The following is a 17651-nucleotide window of genomic DNA, read 5'->3' on the forward strand; positions in this document are numbered from 1 at the left end:
CTGGATGGCAACTGAATTACAGTGCCACTCAGGACAAGACCTGAAAGACGGCAGCCAAGAGCAACCCTCCCAGTGAGCCGGCCTCTGGGCAGACCACCTGGTGACTCACTCTGTGTGGAAAGAGGAGTGGCCTGATGCAAGAATAGGTAATGACTCTTGGGACGTGGTGAATGGCTTGGCTAGTTGGTCACGCACCTGGAAGGAGACATATTGGAGACGAGGGACAAGCAGGTCTGGGGGAGACCTGTGGGGGCAGACCTACGGAAGCAGGCATGAAGTGTGATCTTTGTATCACCTATTAAAGCCCGTTAGCGAGTGTTCATCTTGGTTAAGCGCTTAACCAGGTTGACAGAATCACTCAGCCAGTTGGTCTTTTCTTATCAGCTCCCTCTCTTGACCTCATTTTCCATGCTAGCATGACGGGGGCATAAACCGAGTAGCTACAGTGGCAGAGACGGAGGCCATGTGTGGCCCAACAGCATGGATTGCCACTCGCTAAGGCTGAACCTCCTACTTCTGCTGCTGAATGTCTACACTGACAGCAAAGGAGTCCCTGTCCCTCCCCTTGGTGGCAAGTTGATTATATTGGATTTCTTCTACCTGAAAGGGGCAGTGATTCAACCTAACAGGCATTGACATATATTCTGGGCATGAGTTTGATATTTTTGCCCATGTGATGTCACCTAATATGAGTATCTGAGGCCTTGCAGAGTCTGGTTCGCTAATATGGTATCCTGTGCAATATGGCATTGGGCCTAGGGACCCGCTTACAGTAAGAGAGGGGTGGCAGTGGCCGTGTGACCATGATACCAACTGGTCCTCTTATATGTCCTACAATCCAGAAATTGTTGGTCTGATAAAGAAATGGAAAAAACCTTCTGAGGGCATAGCTGAGGTGCCAGTGGAGACGATACCTTATGGAGACAAGGTACATTCTCTAGGATGCAGTATGTACCCTAAATTAATGAGATTATGTGGTGCATGTCTCCGACAGGTAGAATATATTGGGCCAGAAACTGAGGTGACACAGAAGGCACCCTGTTTTGGGGAATCTTAGTGACCCGTTTGGGGAACCTGCTTCCCATCCTCACAACTTTAGGCTATGTGGGGCTCAAGGTGGTGCTCTTTGGAGAAGGCTTCAGCCAAGAAACAAAGCAAAAGTCTCACTGAGCCCCACTGATGGCTACTGCCTGGTCACTTCCTCCTCCTTGTATCAAGAGGCAAGAAGGCCAGGATGGAAGTCGCCACCCTGTCAGGTGCAGGGGACCCTGATCACCAGCAGGGGCAGGGTTGCTGATACACCAGGAGGGCAGGGCAGGACACGACTGTCACTTCGTACATCTCATGGTCTTTCCCTGTCCAGTTTTGATGGTAAATGGACAAGTATAGCAGTCATGTCCTGAGAAGGGCATGCTGGCCAGGGGCTTAGATTTCTCCTTCAAAGATGAAGGTTGGGTCGCCCTGATAAATAAGTTCCTAAACCATGAGAGTACCAGTGGGGGTGGGGGTGTGTGAGCGATTCTGTGAATGGGTTGCAGCAGAGGGAGATGATGAATATCAGTTGCAGCCCAAGACTGCATGGAGTGGTAGGAGCTCCAGTTTGGTCTCCCTGGGAAAGGAGACCAATCAGAACCCTGGAGACGTGAACTTGTACCAAGCAAGTGAAACCTGGTGGCACAATGAGTGGACTGTGGTGGATGCTATGGTATGCCTTCTGGCTGAGGAATGCTCTCCCTTCACTGCCGATGGCTCACAACTGTTGTCTCAGTCTCCAGAGATTGCCGTGTGCGGCAGCTTTTGCCCAAGGTCACACCCTTTCCTCAACGGTAGCTTGCATCCAATGACTGCTTGAGGCAGGGTTACAAAGTGTGGACTTCTGACTTTAAGGCAGGACGTAGCCAAGGGCCATCCCAGCTTCGGAGCTCCTGTGGCTTTGGGCCTCTGCTGTGACTGCATTATAGTTCAAGTCTTCCCTCTGCCCCCATGCTGCCTCCCTCGCTCCACGATGGGTGTCCGTCTCGAGAGCACTCCTCAGTAAACCTTGCACACGGTTCTCAGTCTCAGACATTTCCTGGAGAACCCGGTCTATGGCAGGGATGTCTATAAACTGATTTTTCACTGGGAATGGGTCTAGCTGTGTTAAGACCAACAGCAGACCAACTGCTGTAGCAAACAATGTCAGAATCTTGGTGGCTCACCACAAATGAAAATCCTGATGAGTGTCTTTGTCACTAGTGACAATTCTGATGAGACTGCTTCTGGTTATTTGGCTCACCTGAGTCCCTGAAATGGTTGGCAACAGCTTCACTGCCTGGCTCTACTGTCTCTGTGGAGGGGTCTCTGCCCAGGGAGCACGTGGGAGCCTTAACCAGACGGGACACACTGGACACGATGCAGCCCCTTTGCTCACGTTCCGTTGGTGAGTCCCATGAACTGACCTGAGAGGGAGTAGGTGCGGGAATTGAAAACTGGAAGGAAGGCCCCTCCCCAGAAACAATGCCACACGGTGTCAGAGGGGGCACGAACATTCAGTCGTTGTCTCCACCACACCGTCCTAAGCAAAGTTGTGACACATGGGAGGTCTGTCTTGACTTCACTCAGCCTCCCAGTTCTGTGACCCTCCCCTTCTAGACACTGGCCTCTGACTGCTCTTTGAAGACTTGCTCTCTGAGAGCAGTGAAATTGACTACCTAAATCATTAGCTGATAAGCAGATAATCGGCTTACTACCCAGCCCTTCCCTGGAGTTTCAATTCTCTCCCTTCCAACTTCAGCAGGCTCTTCCACAACCCTACCCTTTTGCCCATGCAGTGACCCCTGCCTGGAGCACCGTCACCCCCTGCCTGGAGCATTGCCATCCCTAGCTGTGAATGGGTGGGTCTTCTCTTTCTTTAAGAGCCAGAGTAGAAGTCACCTTCTCAGTGTTCCGGACCCCTTGGGCATATCTGGATTACCATTCATCACACTGTAAAGTGCTGTTTGCCTATGAGTCTTCTTCTCTGGGGCCAACGTGGTGTTTATTCGTGAGCATGTAAATGCTGCGAGAATAGCCTTCCCATGGGGTCAGGGATTCTTCTCCACTGCTCTGTCCCCTCCCGGGGCCTAGGACAGTGCCCACACCACGGTCAGCATTTGGTGAATGAAGGATCCTTTATAACCTTTCTGCCCTGCCACATCGCCCGGCGTGTAGCAGGCACTCTGTTGTTGAAGGACAGTGCTTATGAGGTCAGAAGCACCGGCAACCTTAAGCAATCCTTGCTCGCCGTGCAGTTTCAGGCAGTGTATTGGAGGGATAGTTGTGAATCTGAGAAGTCCTTCTAGGTCTTGCTCAAATTATTCTACCTGGACACGCACAAGCATGTGCGCATGCACTCCTTTATTCCCGGCCCTCCCTCCGAATCCTTTTGGAGGATGGTGGCCCAAGAAAACTAGTTCTTGTAAAACTGGTTCTTGTCAAACCATTTCCTTATTTTTCTACCCAAAGAGGATAAAACCCTGGGGAGTGGAGCGGTAGGAATCCCTGCCTCCACCTCGCCCACCCCCCACCCCAGCCGCGGGCGGTGGGTTGGGGGGGCACCTCCAGGGCTGGCTCATCATCAGACGCAATTGTTCCCACAAAGGCACAGAACTTGAGACTTAAATTGGATTTGCCTGTGGCTTTGTGCTCTTCGAGTCCTCCCTCCTTTGTTTTTGATTTATCGTTTTAATCAGTGGTAGTCAATCATTCCCTCTCCGTCTTGCTCACCATAAACACAACCCCTTGCCAAAAAAATTATGAGTGTATTAAATGATTTTATTACAGTAAACTGCAGATTGTACAGTGTAAACACAGGTGCTGCTCAAACTCTACACCCTCCAGTTCTGTCCAGACCAGCATGGGTGCCACGGAAAGACGAAGCTCCCTAAGAGTCAGAGGACAGGAGGTCATTTGGTTCAACCTTTCACCACTGAGATAAAGAAATGGGGGTCTGGGAGGGGAAACCTTGGTCTCAGGTCATACTGATGGCCCACTGGCGGAGCTGGGATCAGACCTGGAGTCCTCTGATGTCTAAAATCCCTTCCACGACACCTCGGCTCTCTCCTCTCTTCTCCCACGTTCATGTAGGCACACGTCAAGAGGGTACAAATGCTGGTGGAGGGAATGGAGAATTTGAATGTTGTCATTTGTCCCGGGCTGTGTATACACCAGGGATCTTTCTCTCCTGTGGTTGGTTGGGGTAAATGCGGGACACGGGACAAAAGGCAGGTAGGTCTCCCTGCATCCCATCTTGGCATGGGAGTGGTGGGGACTTCCCATTCTCTAAGGCTGGCTGCCTCGGGCATTGTTCTGGGGACAGGAAGCAGACACAACAAAAGGAGGCTTTTCCTGGGACGAGGCCTTGGGAGGGCTGCCCCGCCCAGCGGCTGCTGCTTGGTGAGGAGGAGAACGTTTTCCTGTAATGGCCTGACCACCTTGGAAGGTTTCCAAAGTGCCTCACCCAAGAACCTACGGAGCCTTGGAGTGGAGTTTCTTTCGGTTCAGGCTTAGAGTAAGAAGAATAAGAAACGCTTTGGGGCTAATTTCACCAAGGGAGTTACCCCAAATATCTTTCATCACTGACCATGAAACAGGCATTGTCCAAACAGGTGATTTATCAGGTGGATGGGACACTCTTAGGGGAGTAGATCCTGAAGATAGACTACTTGGAACAATCCGTTAACAATGACACTTCCCACGGGGACATTTCTTAGCCTTTGAGAATCACCACGGATATACCCACACGCACACATATGCAATGTACGTATGACACGTATTCATATACAGTTTAGTCTGCACATTGGCCGTTTTCCCGCCTTCCTGTTTGTTTGCTGGTTTTGGCACATCTGGGCCTCTGTAGTAAACAGACCCAATATTTACCAAGCAGCTCCAAAGGTTACGTTTGCTTCTAAAAGTTTTTATTCCTGGTTCATTTGGGTAAGTTTCAGCTCGCAAGAGAAGCTGTTTTCGCTGAGCCTGGGCTGCTGGAGAGAGGCAGGAACACAGGCCCATCTGTTGGAGATTGGAACAGAAATAGCCCCCTTTAAAAATAAATCTCCGCTTTTAACTCCGTAGATAAAAATATCTGAATAAAGGACAATTCTTAATCTCCACCTTCTCCCCTGCTTGACTCAAGTGTTTCTAAGTGGAGTTTTTTTTTTTTTTTTTTCCCTCTCCTTCTCCTTTTACAGGTTTCATTTTGGCTTTGATTCTAGCGAGTTTACTGACAGATTACTTCATTTTAACTATATGGCTTTTCTGTCTAGTGGGAGGCATATTTCTAAGTATCATATTTATCAAAAGAGCTCTGCAAAACAAGGGCCAGAATTACTCTTTTGATGGTTCCCCCTCTAACTACAACCACAATAAATTTTGTGAGAAAGAATGCTCAACTGGGGACCTTTTATGTTAAAGCCGAGAACCGGGGTTCAGACATTGTCACTTTCAAACCTCCACCAGTTGGGCCGATTCCCCGCCCCCCCTTCCTCCGCCCTCCCCGGGCAAAAAATCTCACATCTGGTCTCACTTGCAAGGCTGGTCCTGGGCTCCCAGGGGCTCCATATTTTCCCCCCTATAACTTTAAATCAGAGGAGCATTTCAGTAAATCACAGGGAACACTTATTTATTGGACATAGTTTTGGGTCTCTTAAAGCATGGAAAATAAATTTAATGGAGCGTTCGGAGCATTTCTCCAATCTTTTGAGGGATTACTTGGGGAATTTGTCAACTGCGCCAAGCCCAGCAGCCTGATCCAGAGAGATGGGGAGGAAATGATGGGAGAATCTTCTCAGAGGGCCCAGGTGGATCCTAAATCAGTCCCAGAAAGATTAATCTAAGGGGCCCGGTTACCAGCAAGGTTGATTGGCAGCACTGCCGTTTATTTAATAAACTATCATTTCAGCTGGAGGGTGACTTTAATCTGAATTACATTTTGTTTTTGTCATCCACTCTTGCCAAGTAATTTATGGAATACCATAGCGTGCTTCCTTGCCTCAAATGGCAGAGCAGGTCTGGGAGACCTGTGGCAACCGTGAGGGGCACAGAGAACAGTCCAGAGTGGGAAGGTGGAGAGAGGTAAGGACCCCCAGCTCGCCTGCCGCGTGCCCTGGGGTGTGGTGGGTGTCATTTGGGGCTGTGGGGATCATGTTTGGAGACGGCCTGGCCTGAGGAAAACGTAAAGGTGTTGATTGCTCATAATCAAGGGATGTGGAATTTGAATTTCCTAGGACAGATCAGAGCTGATGGGTGGGTCTCCACGGGCAATGAGGTCCGTCTGCCGGGCTGGGTGGGCAAGTTTTGCTCCTGGTGCCCTTGAGTAGGAAATGAGGGTAGTTGGGGCTGGCCCTTCTTCTCTGAGGGAAGCCTGTCAGGAAAAGGTTTCTTAGGCTTTAGAAACCTGGGGCACTGATGTTCAGAGTAGTGTCAGGGATTCTTTAGGACAGGAAGATGGAAGGCTGGTTGCTGATGTAACCTTCAGGAAGATGTGCTTCCCCTTCAGATGGAAGCTGCTGGAAGAACAAAGGTCTGTTCATGAGGGCAGACAGGCTTTGTGTTCGGAGGCAGAGTAACAATGACGTTATTGTGGTCATTATTAGTATTACTGCAACAGCACCCACGCCCTCCCCCGGAAGTGTTTTGGTTCTTACCTTCTGACTTGTCTTTGTCTCAGGCTCCGTTAAGAAGGAAGCGGGCTGATTTTCTTGTTTTTTTTTTAGGCGAACACGGGTAAACTGAGGTACAGGCTTGGAATGCAAAAAGGAACAAAGGTTGGTGGAGATGCTCCGGCAACAGGGGTGCAGCAGGGCGACAGGGACACAGGAGAAGTCCCTTTCCAGCTTTCACGACGCCCCCAGGATCCCCAGGGGCTGGAGAAAATTCTGCGCCAGTTGTCGATTTTCTCGGAGTTTCTCTGATATCCTGGAGAGGGTTTTGCTCTAATTTCCCATCATCAGATATGAGCTGTTAGTATTCTGAGATAGTCTCCCTCTTCTTTGCTTCTTTATTCTTTGCTTTTTTAGCCTATGCCCAGGACCTCCTGAATAGCCATGGGCCAGGCGCCGGGAGCTGGGGAGCTCCCAGGGACCATGGAGGTGGTGGCTTTAGGAATGAAGAGGGTCGCTGGGGAGGCAGGATGACCTGCCTCCCACCCATGGCAGAGTAGGGTGGGTCCCTACTCTCTCCAGACTCAAAGTATAGCACAAATTGGGATCTCTGTCAGTTGGGTTAATTCAGCTGGGTTGTTAGGTGTGGGTATGAAGGTTAGAAAATTACATGAGTAGGGCTTCGCTGCTCAGCAAGAGCCCTTAGGCTTACCCTGACCTTCATGAGACCTCTCACCAGTGTCATGTGCACGGTCTTCCTGACTGCCTAAGGTCTCTCACCAGCTGGTGTCAGCCAGGTTTGCAGGCTTGATTCCTACCTATCCTTCTCCCCCGCCCCTTTCCTCCAGCTCCATCTCTAAACTCTGGCCCCCGTATGGTCCCAGGAACACACGGGACTCAGATTCCCCTTCTCCCTTTTGCTTTGGTGGCCCTTCTCTCCCTGTCCATCCGTTCAGTTCTATGTACGCTCTGGGGACGAGATCAAGTTTTGTTTTCTCCTAGAACATGTCCCTGGCCACTTTGCTTCCTCTGACTGGCTTCCCCCACTGCTCTCTATAGCATCAACTTAAATACTGTTCGGAATTGTCCTTATTGACTCGCTGTTTCTCTGGACTGTCCCATCTCCTCGCTGGTAAACGAGGGACTTGGATGGGTGACCGCTAAGGTCCTTTTGCGGTTCTGACATCCTGGGATACTATGTGTGTCTCATCTCATCATCTGGACTGTAAACTTCTCAGAAGCAGGGATAATATCTTTTCTTCGCATTGACCAGTCCACTGCTGGGCTCTGAGTGGGTATTCCATAAGAACTTTTGTTGACCTGACCTTTTTGTGAACTTTCTCTGACAGGAAATGGAAGGTACGAGGAGGGGCTTAGGTGCCCTGGAAACCTGGTCTTGCAGTCTGGCCTGAAGTTAGATTGTTCTGCAGTCTGTGGATGTGGTGAAAATTGCCATGGACATCTCAACTCTCAATGTACTCTGTGACAGGGAGTTGACATAGGGGAGCTTTGCCCATTTTTTTTTTAATGTTTACTTTTTATTTTTGAGAGAGAGAGAGAGATACAGTGCGAGTAGGGGAGGGGCAGAGAGAGAGAGAGAGAGGGAGACACAAAATCCCAAGCAGGCTCCAGGCTCTGAGCCGTCAGCACAGAGCCCGATGCGGGGCTCGAACCCACAAACTGTGAGATCATGACATCAACGTATATGGTTTGTGGTAAAGTAGAAAATAGTGCTCAGCTCGGCTCACACTTTGGTTTGGCCACTTCACTACCCTCGGGACTCTGGCAAGTCACGTGGCCTCTGTCATTTGTGTTGGTTTACCTCAGAAATGACAATTGTGATACCTGCCCTGTCTCTCGGAGGGTTTTATGGGAATAAGTAGATGAGTCATGTGAAGATGAACTGTCAAACATGAGGCTAATAGAGGGAGGTGTGAAGTGTGGTTACGTAACATCTCCACATCAAAAGTCACAAAAAGTGAAACATGAAAAGAGAGTATCAAAAGGCTCTCTCTTTCCCTCGTTTGCTGTTGGACAAAGAACCACTTCTCTTCTCTGGATAATCCTCTGTAGAGACCCCCCCCCCCCCACCTTGCCAAATAAAATAAAATGAAATAAAATAAGATAAAAAGGAATAGGGTACAAGAAAAGAAAGTCCAGGAGTAAGAGGGAACATCCTGGTATATTCTGAAAGTTGACTCTGGGAAGAGAGGAAAACATGAGCAAACAAAGCTGTCACTCACTGGCAAGCTGCTTCCTCTGGGGAATAATCTCAGTGAAGAAACACTGAAGATCTGAATGTTGCCTGGGAGCAGGAGCAGAGACCGTGGCTGTGGCTGGTAAACCAGGAGCCTCCGGGATAGAGCCCTTCCTGTCCATTCTTGGGGTATCCGCAGCTCTGAGGGGGTCATGCTGTTGGGTAAGAGTCTGCCTGACCATTTCCTCAGTGTCCCAGAAGCCCTTGTGAACGGGCACGGTTCAGTGTGCATGGTGGTGCGGGGTCTCGCGTGGCAGACATTGACTCGAATATACCCACCCGCCCTTGGGCTCTCTCTCACACTCAAGGCTCACTTCCCACTTCCCCTTTTTCCTGTCCCAGCTTCCCTTCTTTTGACATCCATCTGCCTTGCCTGTCAATTGTCACCCCATGAATCAAAGTCAGAGGACTTCCCAAAGCTGGCCACTGGGCCTCTAGCCTTCTAGAAAACTGCTTGTGTGCGAGCAGACAAAGGACCACCCGCCCCCCCCCCCCCCGCCTCCCCAACGCACCATCACGACTCTCCAAGACGATGATTGAGTTTTTCCCCTGTTCTGCTTGATACTTCTGCCAAAGCAAGAAAAATCCTCATTGAAGTCTAGCAGGAAATCCAATAAAAATTCTTCAAAAGATGGGCTTGACATTGAAAAACAGCAAAATTATAAAATAGGCCTTAGAAAAGAGAGAGGAGAGTTATTATATCTGGCACCAAGCAAAAGCCCCGAGACCCCGTCCAAATGAGCCATCACAGATTGAAAGTGTTTAGCTTCCCGTTGATTAAATATGGAGAAGGACCCAGGGCCTGCCAAGCCTCGGGGATCCAAAGTTTGTTTTCAGTCAGAATGTGTTTTCAGTCAATGGAAAAAATGGTCGGCCTGCGCTGGGCTATGTAACCGAGAAGCCCCAGGTTTGGGGTGAGTAATGGCTGTGAAGCAGAAAACCATGAGGGTTGTTAATCATCCCTCCCAGGCCCCTGTAATTTAACTCAGCGACTCATTCGACTTGGAAGGCTCCCCCCACTCCCTTTCTTCCTTCTCCCTCAGTTGATTTTGCTCAAGGGGGAATAGATGAGTCCTTCTGATGCTTGTCTCTGCATTTCAGTTGTTAAAACTCCTCACCCGCAAGACCTCCCTCTCCCCAGACGGGCCCCCATCTCCCGCTGCTCTGAACACCCCGGGAACGGGGACGCAGGAACCGAGAGAGGAGCTGCAGTCACATCCATGGGGTTCTTTCAGGGAAATCTCTTTGTCCCACGAGCTTCCTGGAATGGAGGCCTGGAAAAATCTCTTCCTTCGCCATTGCCTTTCCAAGGGAGGCTGTTTCTCAGAGGTGTTTACTGACATTCTTTAAACAGGGTTATCTTGTTCCAGACTTGCAGGCGGGCTCTCCTCTGGCCCACTGCATTCCCATACAATTAAGGGTGTAGGGAGTCTGTTTTCGAATATCATTCAAGGCCCTAAGTGTGGGGCTCTGGGAGAGAATGAAAGGGAGAGAGACAGGGAGAGAGAGAGCGCGGGCCGTAGAGCCCTATAGCGTGTAGAGCTAGAACTCTGAGGTAAAGTCAAACCTTTCCTGTCAAATGCAAACGCCTATTCTATGTTTCCACTTGAAGTGTTACACCCTGTGAGTAGCCTCTGCAGTGAGGGGATGCTGGCACATTTCGGATTCTTTTTCCTCTGCTCCCCCCCTCTCACAGGAGCCAGGGCTTTCACTGGCACCAGGGGTTCATCCTCTTCACCTCTCCAGACGCCTGTGATTCATGGGTCCCACGGCGCTGAAATCTGGTTACAGTTGCAGGGGGTAGGCCCTGCCCAGCATTCTTGTGGTCTGTGCTTGTTTCAAAATGGCGGTCGGCCCCAGCCACAGCCTCATCAAAGTACAGGCGTCTTGATACCTTTCGGCTGGGCACCCACATTTGGTTACAGGAAGTCACGCCGACCAAATATTTTTGTGGACTGGGCAAATAAACTAAAGAAGATGAGTAAACAAGAGGCTTTCTAATGACGACATGTGAAACGCTCAGGGGTTTAGTGGAAACGGATTCTTTTGTAAGGAGAGCAGGTCTCAGGCAGTTTGGCTGCAGAGGACATGTGTCCGGGCCGCAGATGCCCCGAAAGATGAGTGAGGAAGGGACAAGGAGGAGATGGCTCCATGGGGCTAGGTTGTCCCAAATAGCAGCTAGAGGCGTTCTGGGCAGGGAAAAGAATGAAATGCTGTGGGCAGGATGTAGGGTGCGTGTGCACACGTACCTGTGGGCTCGCATGTGCGTGCGTATCTGTGTGCTTCCTCCTTTCAAGAGGAAGGAGAAGAACTGAGTCAAAGTTAGTACTCATGGACAACCCTCTGCCTTCACATTATTATAATCCTCCTCCTCCTCCCCCTCCTTACCATGACGGTTATTTATTGAGTCATGACAATGTGCCAGCATGGTGCTGGCAGCTTCGTGTGTCATCTGAGGCAGTCCTTCCAACGACTCCTTGGGACATGCCTCATTTTCCTTCTTCACGATAGGAACCTGAGATTCAGAGTCCAGAAGAACACAAAGATTAAAAGTGGCAGAGTCGGGATTTGAACCCAGGTCTGTCTAGCTTCAGCCCTGTACCCGCAAAGGCAGTCTGGTAGCAGGCTATGGCAGGCAGTGATTCCAGGGCCCAGACGTTTGGAGAGAGCCCAGGAGGGTCCAGATCAAACATGCCACTTCACAGGGGGAAGAAAACCAGAAGCCTCATCTGGTGGGGAGTCTGCATTTCAAAAGTTGTGGAGGCTGCTGGGGGCCTCGTGGACAAGAGCAAGCGCAGATTGGAGGTCACTGTCACCATCAATCACCACCAGCCTTTGTTGGTAGGGTTGAATGGGAAGGGGCTGGTTTAGGCACCAAGCAGAGAGGGTGAACCAACAGCATTGAGGGGACTCTGCTGGTGGCAGGAGATGGGAAAGAGCATTTACAATTTTAAGATGAATCTCCATGGTTTGGGGAATACTCTGATAAAAGACAAGGTGCTGTTTCTAGGTCCCAGAGGTGTGACGATGAACAGCATTCCCATAATGAGCTAGCTCATCCCGATGTTGAGTCACCCCTTAAAAAGACTAGATATTTTAGGGTGCCAGGGTGGCTCAGTCAGTTAAGCGCCAGACTTCGGACTTTGGCTAAGGTCACGATCTCATGGTTTGTGGGTTCGAGCCCCACATTGGGCTCTGTGCGGACAGCTCGGAGCCTGGAGCCTGGTTCAGATTCTGTGTCTCCCTCTCTCTCTCTGCCCCTTCCCCATTCACTCTTTTTCTCAAAAATAAACATTAAGAAAAAAAAAGAGACTAGATGTTTTATGTATCTATCAGTCCAGTTTTGAACGCTTCCTTGATCCACATCACCCACAGATCTGGAAGTTATCAAGAAATACATTATTATGTTTGCATTCAGAGATACTTTACAGTTGAGAAAAATATATACATGAAACATAAAGTATAATAGTAGCCAATATATACATTATCTATCTATCTATCTATCTATCTATCTATCTATCTATCTCTCATCTATTTATCTATCATCTATCTAATGTGTCAGACACTGTTTTAAGTACGTGCGTGTGTTAGTCATGTCTAACAATGACTGGCTTAGGTGAGCGCTCCCGTGACCCCCACTTTTCATGTGAAGAAACTGAGGCACAAGGAGGCAAAGTAACTTGCCCATATGGCTAGTGAGCAGTAGAACCAGCATTCAACTCCAGGCTGTGTGGAGAAGGCAGAGAGGTGGTGATACCTTCAAGAATGGGGTGACGGGGCCCCTGGGTGGCTCAGTCGGTTCAGTGTCCAACTTTGGCTCAGGTCATGATCTTACAGTTTGTGATTCTGAGCCCTGCCTTGGGCTTGCTGCTCTCAGAGCATAGCCCGCTTTGGATCTTCTGTCTCCCCCTCTCTCTGTCCCTTCCCCGCTCATGCTCTCTCTCAAAATTAAATAAAACTTAAAAAAATTAAAAAAAAAATGGGGTGAGTCATGGCTGAGACCTGTGGCCTGTGGGAGGTCGGGGAGGGAGGGCAGGGCCGGGTGAGCCCCCAGCTCTGGGAGGGAATGGGGGAAGTTGAACTTGGCCAAGTTGTAGGATGGGGGTCTTCATTAGCCAAGGCTGGGGCGAGACTGTTTCTGGACTCTGCTGGGGAGAGAGAGGGAGCCTGACTACAGAGTGGGGGGTTGTCAGGGACCAGTGAGTGTACAGGCTGTTGGGCAGGCAGGTTCGGAATGCCAGGCAAAGAACTTGGTCCATTCCCTCTGAGGAGGGAGGGGGGGTTCCCTGGGGGATTTGGAGCCTTGAGCTGGCATAGCATAAAGAACAAAGCACCAGGACACCTGAATTCCGGGCCCGGTGCTGTCTTTAGGTGTCTTGTCCAAGGTCATTCAGCTAATTCATCTCTCTGGATTCCAGCTATCTCACTTTTTTAAATAAAAGGACTAGGCTAGATGAACCCTTCTGGCTACAAATTTTGCGGCAAAACCAAAAGACTCTAACAGGGTTTTTGAGGCGGATTTTGGGGGTGGGGCGGTAGAAGAAATTGGAGGCAGTGAAAACTTGGATTCAGAGAATGTGGAATGAGAAGGGATCTAAGAGCCCCACCTGCCCCATGTTTTACAAGTGGGGAAACAGAGGCACAGAAAGGGGAGGTGGTTTTCCTCAGCCACACAGCTCATTATTGTAGAGCTGAGGTGACAATCCAGCCTCTGATACTTAGTCTACTAACCTGCCTGTGCCTGTTCCACCTCGGGTAGGAGCTGAGGGGAAGCGTGCCTTGGGTCAGGGGTGGAAAAGAGTAGCAGGGAGGCTGAGCCGGAGAGTGCTAGCCACTTGCATTTCCTGCTTGTTTTCTCAGCACTGGCTGAGTGCCTGTCCCCAAAGCTCAAGAGAGCTACTGATCTCTGGTTCCAGTCCCAGCTCTGCCATGGCAAGGCCCTGACTCTTTGGGGGTACTCTTGCACACTCCTCTGTGAAATGGCCAGGGCTGGCCCTGCTCTGGACTGTGAGCTGAGGCCATACTGTCATGAGAGCCACCGGTAGGGGAAATTGGGGTCTGAGGTGGGACCAGTGTGGAGGCAGATTCTCAGGGCCTGGGCTCCTTTTCGGCTTCTCTGGGCCCAGGGCCCTGTTCCTCAAATGTCCTGTGGTGTGGCAAAGGGGCAGGTGCTCCAGCCTGGAGCTACAGGGCCGGGTGCAGGTGGTGAGGCTGGGGAGGGCTGTGCTGAGCCGCTGACACTTGAGTGAACCTCCCTCCCAGGTTCTTATTAGCACTGCTCCATGTCAAAGGAGTCTGGTAAAAGTTAACAGGCCTCCCTGACTCCAGGAGATCAGAGGGACAACTGGGAGCTTACTGGGGTCAGGGAGAGGTCACTGAAACCTGCTTGATCGAGTAGTTGCTGGGGCTGACCCTGGGCTACAGGCCTGTCCTGTCCCTTCCCTTAATCCAGAACCCAGGGCTCCTTCCAGGGTGGCTGACCTGAGCTCCCCTTTGTCTGAAGGCCCCTCGGAAGGTGTCCTGGGCCTTCCTTGTAGGGCCCCCTCTCTGTTGGCCTGCACCTTCCCTAGGCCGGGGCTCAGTGTGTGGGGGAGAGAAAGTGATGCAGTGGAGAGAGGGTAGGACAGATCTGAGGACGAGGTGCTGGGCTGAACAGGGCCTGGGCTAGGCCTAACCAGGTGTGACCCAGGTCCCTGACCCCTGGTGGCCCAGAGTGGGAGGAGGTGAGGGTTGGGGGCTGGAAGGAGGCTGCTGGCTAACATTTACCAGGACCTTTGAAGATGTAAATGCTGCCCCAGCCCCTGTTGGGATTGATGGGGTCAGAGTTCACAGGCATGGTCGCCTGCTTCTCCAAGCGGGCTGGAAATCTTGCAGACAGATGGGTTAGGGTCCCTTGTAATAGGACTTTCCCAGGGAGGGAGGGCTCATGGAAACTGCTATTTCTGGGGCTCTCCTGGATGAGGCCCACTGGTCTGAACCCTGGGGAGAGGCTGACAGAAGCTGTTTTTTTCAACTGCTCACATTTGGGTATGTTTTCCAGGGTATATTTAGTCGCACTAAGGTCCATCATTGGGAGGGAAGCTACCGTCTCCTGCCTTTCCCTGATTTGTACTTTTTATTTTGTAAATACTAGATTGCTTGAAGTTACCTGTTCACACTAGGTTCTTTTTCCTGTGCTCGTTTCTCTGCGAGCATGTCCTTCCCCACCTTCTCAGCCTGGCTAACTTCTATTTACCCTTCGGCATCACCTCCTCCAGGAAGCCTTCTGGGAACGGAATCTGCCCCACTCCTCTGTTACATAGCATTCAATGGTTCATTCTATCAATTACTATTTATGTGGTATGTACCAGGCCATGTCCTATTGGTAATGTATCAGTGCATGGAACAGACCAGGAATCATCCCTCAGGGAACTTCTATTCTGATGGTAATGATAGTGAACCATTGTATAACCTTATTTTAAATGCTTTATGTATATTAAGAAATTTAATCCTCAGAACCTCCCTATGATTAGGTCAATTATTATCTACATTTTACATTTGAGGTTACCTAGCTGACAAGTAGCTAACTTAATTTGATTTAATCCTTACAGCAGCCCCAATGAGATAGATGTTGTTTTCCTCATTTTACAGGTGAGGAAACCAAGACAGAAAGTTAGGTAATTGGTCCAAGGTCATCTAGCCAGGAAACAGGTACCAAACAGGATGGCTCGAAGCCTGTGAAGGACCACATTGCCTCCCTGTAATAAGAGTACTCTGTGCCGGGCTGTGCATTGGTCCTTGCTAAGCACTGATCTCTTCTAGTCCTTATAACAGTCATGTGAATGAGCTGTCCCTGCTCTGAGGCTGGCGGCCAGCATGTGCTAGAGATGGGACCCTTTCCTCTGTGCCACAGGAAGCTGACCAAGGGAAAGGCGACCACCCTGAAGGCACCGAGTCCCAGTCTTCTGCTCCTTGCTGGCTAGGAGGCCTTAGGGCCTTGAAGAGCGGTGGGCCTGTGGTACCTGGGGCTCCCTCCATCACAGGGAAGGCATCTGGTAACGTTGAGCCTTTGGTTCCAAGATTATTCCTCCCTGTTGAGATGTTTGAAGGGGTTAAAGGAGGTGATTGGACACAGTGAAGGTGTTCGGTGAATTTTTACCAGTTGTTGAGGAATCATTCTCTGTTCCAGAAAAACAACCAGATGCAGACGAAACTGCAGAGACTGCAAGCGTTTTGCTGTGGAAGGGGGAGGATTATAGCAGAGTGGACTTCTGTCTTCAGGCCTGGAGCAGGCGTGGGAGGTTCCTGCTCGACGTACGTTTGATTCCTTTGTTTTGATATCTGTTTTGTTTTGTTTTTTAAAGTTTATCTCTTTATTGAGAGAGAGAGAGAGAGAGAGAGAGAGAGAGAGAGAGAGAGAGAGAGCTGGGGAGGGGCAGAGAGAGAGGGAGAGAGTGAGAATCCCAAGCAGGCTCCACACGGTGCTGTGCCCTATGCGGGGCTCAATCCCACGACCCTGAGATCATGACCTGAGCTGAAATCAAGGGTCAGACGCTTAACCGACTGAGCCAGTCAGGTGCCCCTTGTTTTGTTTTAGTTTCTTTTTCCAATTAGGAAGAGACCGTGGTCTCTTTTCCAATTAGGAAGAGACCATGGTCAAATCTTCTGACTCACCTGCCCATACTGTAGGGCCTAGTAGGCTGGCCAACTGGGTATATGTATGGGAAGAGGGGGAGCAAGAAATGGGCAGCTGAACAGGGACCTGGAGCCCACACCCAGGTCTCCTGGCTTCTCACTCGTGCCATCAACCTTGTTCCCTTCCAGAGCCCTGTCTCCTGCAGCAGATAGCTGCCTCAGACCCCCCTGCCCCCTCCTCCAATTTATGAATCCCTTATTTTGCTTGAGTAGAGTCAAAATGCAGGACTGCACCTAAAAGAACTAAGCTTACTTAAACCACTGGCAGGTAATTTGATAGACGAGTTGGCCAGCGCCCGCTTTGGGAATTAAGCAAAGCCTGAGCCGTGGAGACAGTGGGAAACAAGCTTGAGGGACTGGTGAGCGGGTGGCCTCATTTCACCCAGGGACAGCCCCAGCCCCAGCCCCACAGCTCAAATTGGAAGGCTTGAGTGTGCCAGGTTGACAGTTCCCATTTTTCTCTCAGCCTCTCCCTCCAAAATGCAGGACCGGCGGACCCTGCCAATGAGTCCTCGCCGACTCACCTGGGGTGGGGGTATCTAACCAAGTGTCAGGGAGGGCGTGAGGGCCAGTCTGTCCCCACCAGCCTACGTCTCATCTCCCAGAACCCACAGGGTAAGAACGCCAGCAAGGGGTCTCTCGTTGGGTGAGCTCGCTTGTTTGTTGGGCAAACTCAGAGGGAAGGAGGGCCTTCCAGCAGATGGGCGTGTGGTATGCAAATAGGCGTCTCATGGGCCATGTGCAGAAAGTGACCGCCTGTGGCAAGCTGCGCCACTCTGCCGAGGGGGCCCGTTGCAAAGGGGGAAACTTGTAGATCCTCTCATCTCGATGGGGACTACTCATAGCTCTGACTTCAGATAAGCAGAACAAACAAGCCTCGGCCCAAGTGGGAACTGGTTCTGCCCCCTCTCTTTGCTTTTCTAAAGTCATCAAAGCCAAGTTCCTAAAGCCTGACTGTGTCACGGTGCTTTCTGATGGTTTCATTGTTTTGTTTATTGTGCTTATGACAGTGCTAACAGACCGCTTTCAAAGTGTGTTGATATTTCGGTTGTTTTTGAATGGCCCTTCTGTTTTTCTGCATCTGGACAGCATTACAGTCTGGC

General features: G+C 50.4%; 2 long non-coding RNA genes across 2 annotated transcripts; both read right to left on the bottom strand.

Annotated features, from left to right (window-relative positions):
* Positions 1-4912: 4912 nt before the first annotated feature.
* On the bottom strand, positions 4913-9331 carry LOC109262327 (uncharacterized). Its single transcript, XR_002077710.2, has 3 exons — positions 8861-9331; positions 6663-6758; positions 4913-5028 (listed from the first exon to the last, which is right to left on the bottom strand). It is a non-coding gene; the product is annotated as an uncharacterized LOC109262327 (long non-coding RNA).
* A 6661-nt stretch (positions 9332-15992) lies between these two features.
* On the bottom strand, positions 15993-17195 carry LOC109262329 (uncharacterized). Its single transcript, XR_002077713.2, has 2 exons — positions 17073-17195; positions 15993-16224 (listed from the first exon to the last, which is right to left on the bottom strand). It is a non-coding gene; the product is annotated as an uncharacterized LOC109262329 (long non-coding RNA).
* Positions 17196-17651: the final 456 nt, after the last annotated feature.

Source organism: Panthera pardus, unplaced genomic scaffold, assembly GCF_024362965.1.
Source record: "Panthera pardus isolate Hobbes unplaced genomic scaffold, ASM2436296v1 HiC_scaffold_13, whole genome shotgun sequence".
Classification (NCBI taxonomy): Eukaryota; Metazoa; Chordata; class Mammalia; order Carnivora; family Felidae; genus Panthera; species Panthera pardus.